This window comes from Bombus fervidus, chromosome 15 (genome assembly GCF_041682495.2).
Source record: "Bombus fervidus isolate BK054 chromosome 15, iyBomFerv1, whole genome shotgun sequence".
Taxonomy (NCBI): Eukaryota; Metazoa; Arthropoda; class Insecta; order Hymenoptera; family Apidae; genus Bombus; species Bombus fervidus.
Genome location: NC_091531.1, coordinates 1,645,477 through 1,658,360, shown reverse-complemented (window position 1 = coordinate 1,658,360; position 12,884 = coordinate 1,645,477). Strand labels below are relative to the sequence as shown.

General features: G+C 33.8%; 1 long non-coding RNA gene across 1 annotated transcript; it reads left to right on the top strand.

Annotated features, from left to right (window-relative positions):
• Positions 1–10,487: 10,487 nt before the first annotated feature.
• Positions 10,488–12,585, top strand: LOC139995190 (uncharacterized). The gene is made up of 3 exons (XR_011801905.1): positions 10,488–10,818; positions 10,912–10,962; positions 12,459–12,585. It is a non-coding gene; the product is annotated as an uncharacterized lncRNA (long non-coding RNA).
• The last annotated feature ends 299 nt before the right edge of the window (positions 12,586–12,884 follow it).

The following is a 12,884-nucleotide window of genomic DNA, read 5'->3' as shown; positions in this document are numbered from 1 at the left end:
ATTAAAATTCATAGTTCATTGTGAATTACTAAAATGTATTAAAAAAACAAATCTTGGCATAAATAAACGATATTAAAAAAAAAAAAGCACTCGTTCGCGTCCTATCACGAAAGTTAAGCAACGTAGGGCACGGATAGTACTTAGATGGGTGACCGCTTGGGAACTCCGTGTGGTGTTGGCTTTTTTTAACTTTTTCCAATTATTCCTATTTTTCTTAATAATTTATGGTCATGTACGTCGTGTTAAAAATATACTTTTAGTATTACCGCGTATGTCAATGTCGTGGTTGTTCGCAACTTTCTCCACGCTTTTGATTATACATTTAAGTACGCTTGTTTGAAAGTCAATAGACTATTGATGAATCACGTACTACTTATAAATTGTTGTCTAGCACGTAAATGTAATTTTGTGTACATTATACACCAGTACTGTGCGCTATAATTCATTCACTGCACAGCAGATTTAATGCACCAATTATCTGTGCATCTATTGCACTGATGCCTGCAGTAGTATTAACTTTCGACACTTTATAGTCGCCGTTTGCACAAAATGGCTATTTATATTTATTCCAATTTTTATTCCACGGATCACGACATAATAAATTTGTTAACATATAACGAACTTGATACCGAATATTCATTACATACGTCTAAACCATTATGCCATTCGTGGTTTAGGTGAATATTTACTTTCACGTTAAAAAGGCAAAGAAGGTAAAACCATACTAATTACTATACGTTTTGGCCGTTGTAAAATTTTTGGATGGAAAAAACATAAATAGCTTGGTTTTCTTTTCCTAATCAAGTCCAGTTTCTTTTTATGATATCGTGACGGAAATCATAGAAAACAACGGATATAACATAGCTGATTAAATAAACCAGTAACACCATAAATTAAATAAATGCATAAAACTGATATTACTTGTCTACCAACCAACTAACCAAACAGCACAAGTTATGTGATAAACAACCTAATGAGATAATCTTTCAAACACGAGTCCAAAATTTACAATGGCACAGCTTTTCCTCAGAACAGAGACGTCCAACTGCTTTTTCTACAGCCCTTTTTCATTATGAATCCAATAGAATACCGTTTGGCTTAAAAAATGTAGCAGCCATCTTCCAGAGACTAATGGATCTAATTCTACCTAGTCATCTACGCAAAATTGGATGGACGCATGCATTTCGTTCATCTTCACGAGCATTTATATATAAAGTCACATATACGTATCGTCCCCCTAGTCCGAAAATCGGCTCTCCTTAGCGATGAATTACAGTAGAGTTTTGTACAGTAGTTAGTTACTTAGAAAAGACAGCACAAGTGTCACGTCGGAGACACAATAAATCACGAAACCGATAGATCTTCGATAGAAGCTGGTGATCTCCTCGCATTGCAGTTCGAAAGTTTCACGAATATGGTGAAGAAATTGAACTTTAAATATGACAATAGAGTTTATTATGCAAATCCAACCGAGTGACGGTTCAAAGTGTTACAGAATGATTCAACGTATTACAAGAGATGAGTCAAAATATTTCAACAGACTGATTCCAGCGCTTATTTTGCAGGGTTTCTATACCGTGGTTTTAGTCCCTCTAGAGGGGTTGTCATCTGGTGTATCTCAGAGGCGCCTATTCCGTTACTATTTGGTTACTGTTTCGATGGCTGTGGTATGTAGGATATCTAACCTATCCTATTACTGTTTCTAAGCGGGTGGATTTCTTGAGCGTGTGACAAAAACGATGTCGTAGTAAAACCCGATGGATTACATCGAAAATAAAGAACGATATTTCGCAGACTGCAGATAGTTAATGCAGGAATGTGTAATGACTACGACAACTTTCGACTCTCGATTAATTATTCCTGATTTTTGACATAACTAACGACTGTGGTGCCGAAAATATATCGATGGTCTTTAGGCCAATTGAAGGCCTTTCGGCTTGTCGGCGATCTTGCCATAGTACTACAATAGAGACCAAAGAAGCCCCTGGAAAGAGAATCGTTATGCTACGAACACCGCGTAGCAGTTTTAAAATATTTATATAAGTTTTGAACGTGGTTTATTGGTATAAAGGTAAAAATTATTTTTGATGTTGAAAATGATATTTTGAAAATTCTGATGCTTTATCTGTGTCATCACCCAAAAATGTAGTAAACAATTAATTCCCCTTGCTTAGTCAACTTACAATTAGTTTCATTATTGCACAATGTTGCCGCTTTTATACTTATCTATTTCGGCTAGAATAGGAAATATGAACCTATTCGTAGAACCGTACAATTAAATAAGTTCGTATAGCGTGGGTTCACAAACTCAATATGTTTTTATCTATGCTAGTGTACAAACAAATAAGGCAGATCCCTAACTGGAAACTTAAATACATAGGTGCCTGTACATGCTAAGTTCCGGAATCTTGCAATAGAGTGTGTCAATTGCTGATTGTGGGTAGGTTTGTATGCTAGGGTTTGGGCCTTCTGGAGGGGTTGCCGCCGGGCGGCAGTCACAAGTGGCTACCCTGTTACTGTCTCCTCGGCCTGAGACACTAGCTGATTATCATCTCAATGCCTGTGACCTGCAGGAGGTTTGTCACGTGCGGTTACTCTATTATTATTTTGTGACCATGTGACAACAGTAAGGAAAATGTATTGAGAACAAAATGAGATATATTAGGAATTATTCTTCTAACAGAAAAAGAATAAAACTTTTGAAGAAATCATCCTAAAAAAATATTTATGTTATATTTTCAAGAAATTGAATGGAAAACTATATTCTTACATACTGCTGCACGCAACATATAAAATGGGATTTTTATTGAATTTATACTACGTGCGAAACTGACATTTTCGTCACTTTTCCGATATTATTACCACAATAAGCACTAATTGTGTATTTATTGGATAAAAGAAAAATATAGTATTAGTATTAGTATCACTGATAATGTTAGTGTTTGTATTATTATGATATATTAAATATTACAACATTCGTTGTACACTTTTTTTTTCTCGTGTTTAAACTGGTTTAAACTGTACAACTCAAAATCATATATAATCGAATATAATCATGTTTGGTATCATTTTTATAGGAAAAAGCTCAGGAAAAACTGATTAAAATAATGCCGCAATTATAAAGTAAAATATGAAAATTTTATTTTTCTTCTGACGATGATCATTGGTAATATGAAATCGTCAATCACGAGTCAGAGATAATGCGAACGCTCGTTTTTTGCGAACCTGGAGCGAGCCAATTCCAGAAAACGATGGATAAAATTTCACGAACATCAACCGACCATTACTGGATACGAAAGTCTGGGAAAACAGAAAGGAACGAGCAAATCGCAGAAACATAACAGCCGGAAATTTCTAGAATATTAATACATAGTAATACTTGGAATTTCACACTTTTTTAAATTTCTTTTTTTAATTTCGTATGGCTTAATTTACGTATTCGTCCTACTGCACAAAATTCTGTATCTTAATTTTAGTATTCAGATCGAATTTTTGAAAAGCAATTGTAATTATTTAGAAGTAAGTCGACTTTACAGATTTTCGAATTTGTTGTAGAAATCAACATTCTGAACAAATTATCCCCTTACATGTTAACGCCATATTTTATTCGTAAAATATTCCTGTTACTAGCGCACTGAATTCTGCCCATATATGTGCATCTGGGACATAGTCACACGGATAGCTGACATGTTTGCCGTTTTGTTCGTAGTTTGTCTATCTGTCCACATCCATTAACAATCGACTTTTTTTCCTTGTGACATACTTAACAAATTTAAATAAACAGCTTGTACGAGGATAGTAGACTAGCACAGACAAGAATCAATCGAGTTTCACGTTACAAGAACCTGTTTTTATTGTACGGTTCTACGAAAAAGTTCATATCTACTTTTTTATTCGAGATAGACAAATATGAGAATGAAAAAATCGCACAATAAATAAATTAATTGTATGTTGTCGAAGAAAAAAAAATTAATTGTCTGCCATATTCTTTTTAGAGAAGAAAAGAGAACATTCCTTTTCAAACGATTATGGACTTGTTAATATATTTTCTATACACCATTTAGATTTAACATTAACCCGTGGCATTTTGCATGTTAGTTGTATTGACATGAATATTTTTTTTTATGGTGGCATGGAACTACATATTTTTTTTCCTTAGCACGTACTATGGCGTTTGTTAAGACAAATTCAACGACCTTATATAGTATTAGTATTAGTCATTTGAAGTTTTTTAGTATTAGTCATTGGCATATGAAGTTATTTACTGATGTAAAATGTTAGTAATTCGTCAGTTCCTAAGGAATCAAGCGAGCCAAAGTCTTTAACTACCGACTATTAGGTTACTGTTAAGTTACTGTTTGCTGGAAACAAATATCGAATTTCTTATCTCTAATAATGCTTCTCAAATTTCCAAACATCATCGAATCGTGAGAATTCACATTAGCCAACATACTTTAGTCGAATCGAAGAAATTATAGATGTTAAAAATGTGTATCAGGTGTTTTTGTAAAAAACTTTTTAACATTTTAGGTACGATGCACCACTATAGTGGCTCCCGCAAATGTCATCTTATATTACAACGCGCCATTATAGTGGCGTACTCTACTGACTCATTAACTCACCGTTCCAACTAAATGATCTTAATTTCTAAATAATATAATCTTCGTTTTTGATACGCCAGTGTTAGGTGTCATTTGCTGATTTTCGTTAAAATAAATATTTCATTATTAGATATTCTTTTTAACATGCCGATCCATATCCTTATAATTTTTTAGAATCTTCAATCTCAAAATGTCGCTTCAAAATAGAATACTAAGAGCAATTTGACAGTCACTATCGCGCTATGAGTGTGAAAGTGAGTGTGAAAACAACGCAGAGTCCGAATCCCCCGCGGTCGCGCTACCCTGTGGCCTTTTACGTCCGGCGCCCCCGAGGCGGTGTGGTTTGTTTGCCCGGCAATCTTCCTGTATGTCCGCTTACCGAGCGCGCTCGCAACTGCCGAAGAGGAAGAACACGACGACATTTCGTCGTCGGACTTCACCCCCCGGCCGCCGCGGCGCCGTAACGGCAGTCCATCACAAGAAGATCCCGGGTTGTTAATGGTTGCCTTGTGACCCTCTGGCCTTCCCCGTGACCTCGCCCGTTGCACCTCTTCTTCACCAACGCCTGAACGCGTCCGGGGGTCTGGTGGTCCACCCCCGGACGACCACGATTGCTCGATGACGACGCAACGGGGCCCGCTTTACAACCCGCGGCTGCGCCTGTACTGGGGTATCCCTCCCCTGCACCGTAAACGTTATTTGTTACTTTCTTTAACATGACCATCTTATTGTTATGTATGTTTGCCTAGTCGTCAACGGAAGTTCCATTCCCGGCGCCACTCACTCTTTCACACACCACGTCGGACCAAGTCGGCGCGGGGTGACAGGGAGCCCCACAAAAATGTGAGGTGAGTGGTATTGACAGGTATGGGCTCACCAACTTCTCCGAAACTCTCCGCGCCGGATCGGCAAACTGATGGGCGCCAAGGCACCAACCAGCCACCGCGTAGCTATAGGAGAATGTCAGAGCCATCGGGGTTTCCCAGGGCGTGGTCCTACACCCTGATAACCCACACCTGCCTCATGCTCCCCAGATTCATGCGCTCCTAAGAGGTTAATAACTAAAAAGGAGTCTTCGTTACACACTCGTTACACACTCGTGGTCGAAGGACATGATATACAATACCAAACATAATAGTTATAAAACGATGCCTTTCTAAGCATGAAAACCGCAACTGCACTGTATGTGTGTCAATGCAAGATAGCGGTATCGCGATGAATGCGCCGCGCCGATTCGCGTATGTTTTAAATACCGGAAAAGGAAGGTACCGCGAAATGGAGACTATTCCTTTAGATCGTCAATTGGCATCTAAACTATAAAACCAAAAGATCGTTGGAAATTAGCAGTTTATGGATCCGTTCAAGTTTGTATAATAAGATTGCGATATTAGTTGTGTCATTAAGCATGTTCAGTAATTACTTTTCTTAAAAAAATGCAAATAGATACGAATTTGTACAGTATGCAGCAATAAAAGAAATTTCCACTTTTCCCTTCTGCTTCTCGATTCACTTAATGCATGCAACTTTATGCAATAAGATTCCGTTACTAGTTTTTATTGCATATTTTATAATTCTACGATGTGTTAAAGTTTTGCTATCTATGTCGTTACGCAACGTGTCAAAGTCTTTTAAGAGCGATCGAGCTGTTTATATTCGCAGATTTGAAGACAAGTTCTAAATATAGTGGATGTATAATTTAATACGCATTATAGTTTCGAAGTACGCAGAATGCACGTGTAGCCGATGATTTGACGTAATGGTGCTCCTCGGCGCGTGTAGAGTGATAAAGTTAGGTAACTTAGGTGACTTGAGAGTAAAACTATTGTGCATTGCTCTTGAGAGTATTTTTCGCAAGTGTAAGATTCTCATGGCGTTCAGATTATCTGTCTGAGAAATACGAGCGAGTAATATAAACTTCGTATACGAATACGAGTTTCGTACGTGAGGGTAGCTTTTGCGAGGGAAAGTCCAAAATATGGTCAGGAAAGGAAAGGTCAAAGATTAAGACGTTTAATTTAATGCAAGTTTATGAGAAACAATCAGTATGGGATACGAAGAACGTCAATTACCAAATTCTGGAGAAAAAAATGAGAATATTGAAAAATGGTGAATATTAAATAACATTACTACAAATGCTACCTCATCTCCAATTTCGTTAGTTTTAAAATATATTGTAGAAATCGATATTTTGAACAACTCCTTTTTATAAATATAACCGGCGGTGTAAGAAAATATTAAAAGCGAATTCAAGGCAGTCATGTTTACAGTACATTCTGTAGATCATTTTTTTATTTAGAAATTAATTTAACCTTCGTACTGTAATGGCAAGATCTGTTCGGATCAGCCGACAGACGGCGAAAGTTGTTTACGTTAGGAAGATCAGAAGTTGAACGTATTTCTAAACATCAGTATCCCATAACTTATAGACGACTTGCAATATTTAATTACAGTACTAAGCATACATATTACGCTGTTGGCATTTTCAACGTACTCGTGAGTGTGGGTTCCGAGTTACGTAGATAACCCTGTATATATGTCTATAGAGGATGCTTATAGAAGTTGGTGCCTAATTTGAGGAGCCGTATGAGTACTCGATAAAACCAGCAAAAACGTCTTAATATACGTGGATAATATAATAAAAAGAATAAAATTAAGAATATTAGTCTAAAGAATATTAGTTATTAGAGTTAATAATATTTAATGTATAGAAGCACAGATCATAATAAACCAGTTGGTTCGTTAAGTGAGTTGATACAATGACTTCTTGTGACATTGGCATTTTAGAAAGGCATCGTTTTATAACTATTATGTTTGGTATGGTATTTCATGCCTATAGAGGTTTATGTAGAGGATGGTTGGTCGGTAAGGTTTAATGACGAGATAGTTCGTCGTTGAAACCGCCATGTATATTTAAAATGATTAAATAAATTAATATACAAACAATATTCGCTGAGATGCTCGTACTCACGGATTCGCTAAAACAGTGTATATGTGGCAAAATAAGATCGCTAATGACCCGTTAATTAGATCGCTGATAATTCGTTGATAATTGATATTTTATATTATTCCAAAAATATATATAGTCTAAATGTTTGCTTCAAAATAAATAATGAATACGATAGTTGTGCTTCTAATCCAGATTAGAGTTTTCTTACAGCATTCACGTTACCATCATAAAAACTAAAAACCATGTTCCAATGTTTTTATTGTTTTATTGGATATTATTTAAGGCTCGAAAAAATGATATATTTCAGAAACTCATCTGGTTAGTAGAAAGTCCACTTTTCCAATGATCATCTGGTAAATATGAAATATGAATAAATCTCTAACTATGTAAAGTTTGAAGATTATACCAAATAGGTTTGCGCTTTTTTTAAACACACCTGGTTGCTTGCCTATTCGCTTTCTCAATACCATACACTTGCTTTCCAAAGGAACTTCCCAAATATTACGACTGTTGTTGGATAATTTCGAGTTACACAAAGAAAGTGAAAACATTGGTAATGAGTATCGTAAATTTTTCTTTTTAAATGAACTCTCCATCACTATATTGCCGTAGTTTAATTGTTTTCAAGCAAGAGGGTAGAACAGTTTTTGAGTAATGGAATCATTCCTATAGTCGAAGAAGAACTTTCAGAGAACTGGAAATATTAAGCTAAAGTGTTACTTGGGTGTATTTTGTGTATGCTGTACGCGCACTGCGTGGTGTATTGTGTGCGTTTTTACTAATCACATTTATTGTAAAATGTGACTACACCGTATAATATTATAAAATATTATACATTTGCAGAACTTTCGGACATGTACTTTTGCTGTGGTACAGCGATCGACAATAACGCAAAAGTTTATACGTCGCGTGGGGTTATTTACGTTTCTGAATACCATGGTCTTTTCTATGGCTTGTACGAAGTAAGCTACCGTTGTGTATCGTTCGGATTGAGGATCACTGTGCGCCCCGCTGCATAAGCTGACCACTTTTCATTGGCATAAGGGAGGTTACTCACGTGCAGGGTATTTTTAACTGTCAATATAAAAAAAAAACAAAGTCGAAAAAGCAATTCTTTTATTCTTAATTTTTGTCTTATCACGGTGTCAAGAATCATCCCTTAAATTTTCGAAAACATGTAACCGGACACCCTGTATACGTAGGTTGGTATTATCTTTTTGTCAGGATCGGGCTTGCTAGCTAGGATCGAGCTAAGAATAATATTTTGTTTACAATTATTTGTTATAACACTAAGGACATTCTCAAGGAAGGAAAGTGTTAAGCGAATGCTTTTCTTCCTTATTGAATGTCAGCGAGATATGCATACCTAACACGAATATTAAAGCCTAAAATTGAATAAGGAACAAGGAGTAAAATTTTATTAACTATTTTATAACTACTCGATTTTTATTCCTTATGCGTTTTTATTTCTTTAGAAAAATCATCTATTCATCCGTTTTTATTTAAATTTATTGTTTGCAATACATCTTAGAGAAAAACTTTTTATTAGTCTATTTGTAATAAAAAATTTTTCCCTCTTGTAAATCGATTTTCAACTGACAACAAAATTTTAATAAGAGAACATAACGAACCTTTAAAATTACATTCATAATGTAAAATATTGTACAACTATTACATATTTTGAACGTGTAACAGTTTGAAAATTATATTTTGCATAGACATATAGCGTCTTTGAATTTATTTAAACGCTCGCCATTGAAACATTAAAGAATAAAAATATATGAGTTAGATTTTATACTTCAAGGTAATATGATAACTGTATTAGGATATAAGTATCAGGATTACGTGTGTAGAATTTAAATTGGATAATATTTGTAGAAGTTAGAGAATACTCATTACAGAAACACGCGAAAAGAGAATCATAAAGTAATCGGACGCTTAGAGGTAAGCTATATTTACATTGAATTTACGCAGTAAATATTAATACTAACGAACGTAATTTGTGCTAAGGCGTCATTTACCGAGTTTAATGTTATAATCAGTTACGATTAATAGAGTGTAGACATGAACTCGAAAAGATCTGAAACACAGAAGTCCGAGCGTGAAGTAATAGTAAAATTGCATAAAGATGGAAATCTTACAGAGAGGTAGCCGATTTCTTTAAGAGAAGTAAATCGAATATAATACAATCCATTATATTATAAAAAAATGGAATAATGCTGAAAATGCTAAAAATACATAATCTTCACTTTCGACAAGATATAGATCCGAAACATTGAGCCTGAGTTGTGAAAGAATGGATACTGTATAATACACGTCATCACAGAGCCAATATATAAATCCAGTATGATATTTATGGGATGGAATAGATAAAAGATTAAATAATTGTAAAATAAATAAAGAAACGATATGAAAACAGACAATTACTTAAATATGGAATAATATTGACATAAATGTCACACAAAAATTAGAACACAATATGAAAAACCGTCCTAGAGATGTTATTCGAGGCAAAAGTGACCGAAATAAATAATAATATGAGGTAAGAAATAGAAATAATGTGATAAGAAATAGAAATATAGAAACTTTTATAACAGATTTTGCGTGTTTCTGTAATGAGTGTTCTCTAACTTCTACAAATATTATCCAATTCAAATTTTACACGCATAATCTTGATATCTGTATCTTACTGTAGTTATGAGAATAATTTGAAATATCAAGATCATCAGACACACACACAAATATATATCTTTAAAGTTTCAGTAGCGAGCATTCGAATACTTTCGTGAGCCGTTATAAATAACACATACATGTATTTTATATATTTTACTATACTATAACCATATAAAAATTAGGAGTACAATAATCGTTATTTTCGGTACTAAAATTTTTATTAAACATTTATTTAATTATTCTTCAAATTGAAGTACAACCATGGAAAATTAACAAAAGAATCACATCTAGAATTTACAAGTATGTCACAGGGTAACTTCTGCGCAATGATCGTGTACATGTTCCACCTGTAGTCTTGAAGCGTAGCTAATCAGCAAACAGCACTACTCCTTTGTCTTCACTGTTATTATAGAAATCGGTGCTGTTCAATCGTCTTTTGTATTCGAGTCAAGGTAGAGTGTACATCGTATAAAAATTTACTAAACGTTATAATTATTTAATTTACCAAGCATTGCTTGGTAATGAGTATTAAGTGGAGAATTAAATTTGATTAGAAACTTGATTTGCAAAGTTTCTATATAAAGAGATTTAGCGAAGGTAAATATTTTATACATATAATTTTATAAAATGAAAAGATTCGTATATATTTTGGTTTTGTACAAATAATTTTAACTTAAAAATTTGTACTAGAATGGATGGGGTAGTACAGTAATCGGAATGGAAATTATTCTACATGTAAAAGTAAGTCGTAATAACAAATACAATTTTCTTCTTTTATGTTTTTTGTGTTTTCATTACATTTTTGATTTTCATATACATAACCGTTTTTCATTTAAAGAAGAATTTACTTTCTCAAGGACTTTTCGTACAAATTTGAATAATAACTGCTATTTTTGATGTCTTATTTTGACCTTTGTCCCTGTTTGTTTGGGCTAGTGTATCGCTTATTTCCTTTTATTGTTTTCGCGCTGTACTAATTTTGTGTGAATAATCTAGAAATATATGAGGTTTGGCAAATGAAATGATTTGATGTAGAAAACTCTAAATTTTCATGAAATAATTCTGAACTGCCATGACTGAGTGGAAACAAAGAAGCTCGGAAATGAAATATAAAATAAACCGCTTCGCAAATGTACGTTGAGGGACTAAATTACACGTTTCATCCAATATTAGTTGCTTTTTGTATTGCATTGTATTTGTAAATAATTTAACGTCATAACGATTTAGGTGGTACACATTTTTGTTTATTTCATTGCATACAGTGTTTAGCGTATCATAATATTACTTTAAGAGGGTTATATTAGTATACTGAAGACGGTTATATTAGTAATGTTTATATAGGCAAAGTTCAATGTACACTATCAGAAGTATTTTTATTAATATCTCGGAAATTACTTTCAAAGACTTCCACTTCACCGATTTCGATGATTTTTGAATATGCTATTGAAATTAACTTGTTTTATAACTTTTGCTTATATATATAATTGCCGTTCGGCCATAGTTTCCCAAATATTCGCAAAAAGTTGTCGATACCACTACAGTGAATTTTGCCTATAATTGTACGTCTGTGACAACGTATGCGTCAGTATTAGTTGCTAGCAGCCTTATAGCGACAGGTATAATAACCCAAATGAAATCTAACTCTCATCTTTTGTTTATAGTATAATTCACTACACACAGACATGCACGACACGCGCACACACATACAAAAGTAGTTCATACATACCAAACCGTTTAAGAGAAATAATTAAAAATAAAGAGTATCCAACGAAATATTAAAGCGTTATACTGTAGGTATTACTTTCACTTCATAACAAAGTAATAAAATACCTCAATATTTTGTGATATAAAATCAATGGTTTTGGGATTCATAGATTTTCTGTATTATACTCTAACATACTTCAATACATTTTTCTATATAATTGCACTCTTACTCAAAATATAGAGCTTAAAAGACAAAATTAGAATAGATATCATCTTCACATAAAATTAAGAGGAAAGAGAGACATTTAATAGACACCACAGTTCAAACAGAAAAAATTGGATGAAAATCCTCATATTTATGCTCCTGACATAAAGGGGACGATATTTTTTTTCTCATTTTTAATTATATTATCAACTAATTTGATTTTTGTACATGAACACTACCGCATCCCTGCGCATACAAACCTTCCCTTATTCCTGTTTCTTTTAATATTATACTTCAACAATTACTTCATTTTTCTATAATGTTTTAGGAAATTATTTGAGGAGTCTACATTGCCAGAAATATATGGTAAACGCATTTTGCGATATATAAGGAAACTGATTTCTGAGCAAGTCAACACTTCATAAATTCTTTGCTATGCTGCCACGGTAAGTCCGTTTCTTTTATCCGCCCTTAATTGTAGGATACGTTATTCCATTTAAAAAAGATGAATTCCATTTATTCATTATCTTTCCTAATCATTATTTATAAATTACAAATGAAAAAGACAAGTTTCATTCTTGTTTAGTTTCATATATAAATACTTTAGTATTTATGTTAATTAACTAGATTCTATTGCGTTCAGTATTCGGCATGATGTTAATACTATACCAAGTCTCATAAGAACAAAATTATCTAAAATCTCTCAATTTTTTTATATTGCTATATATTTCTATACGTCAACGTGATATGGAGC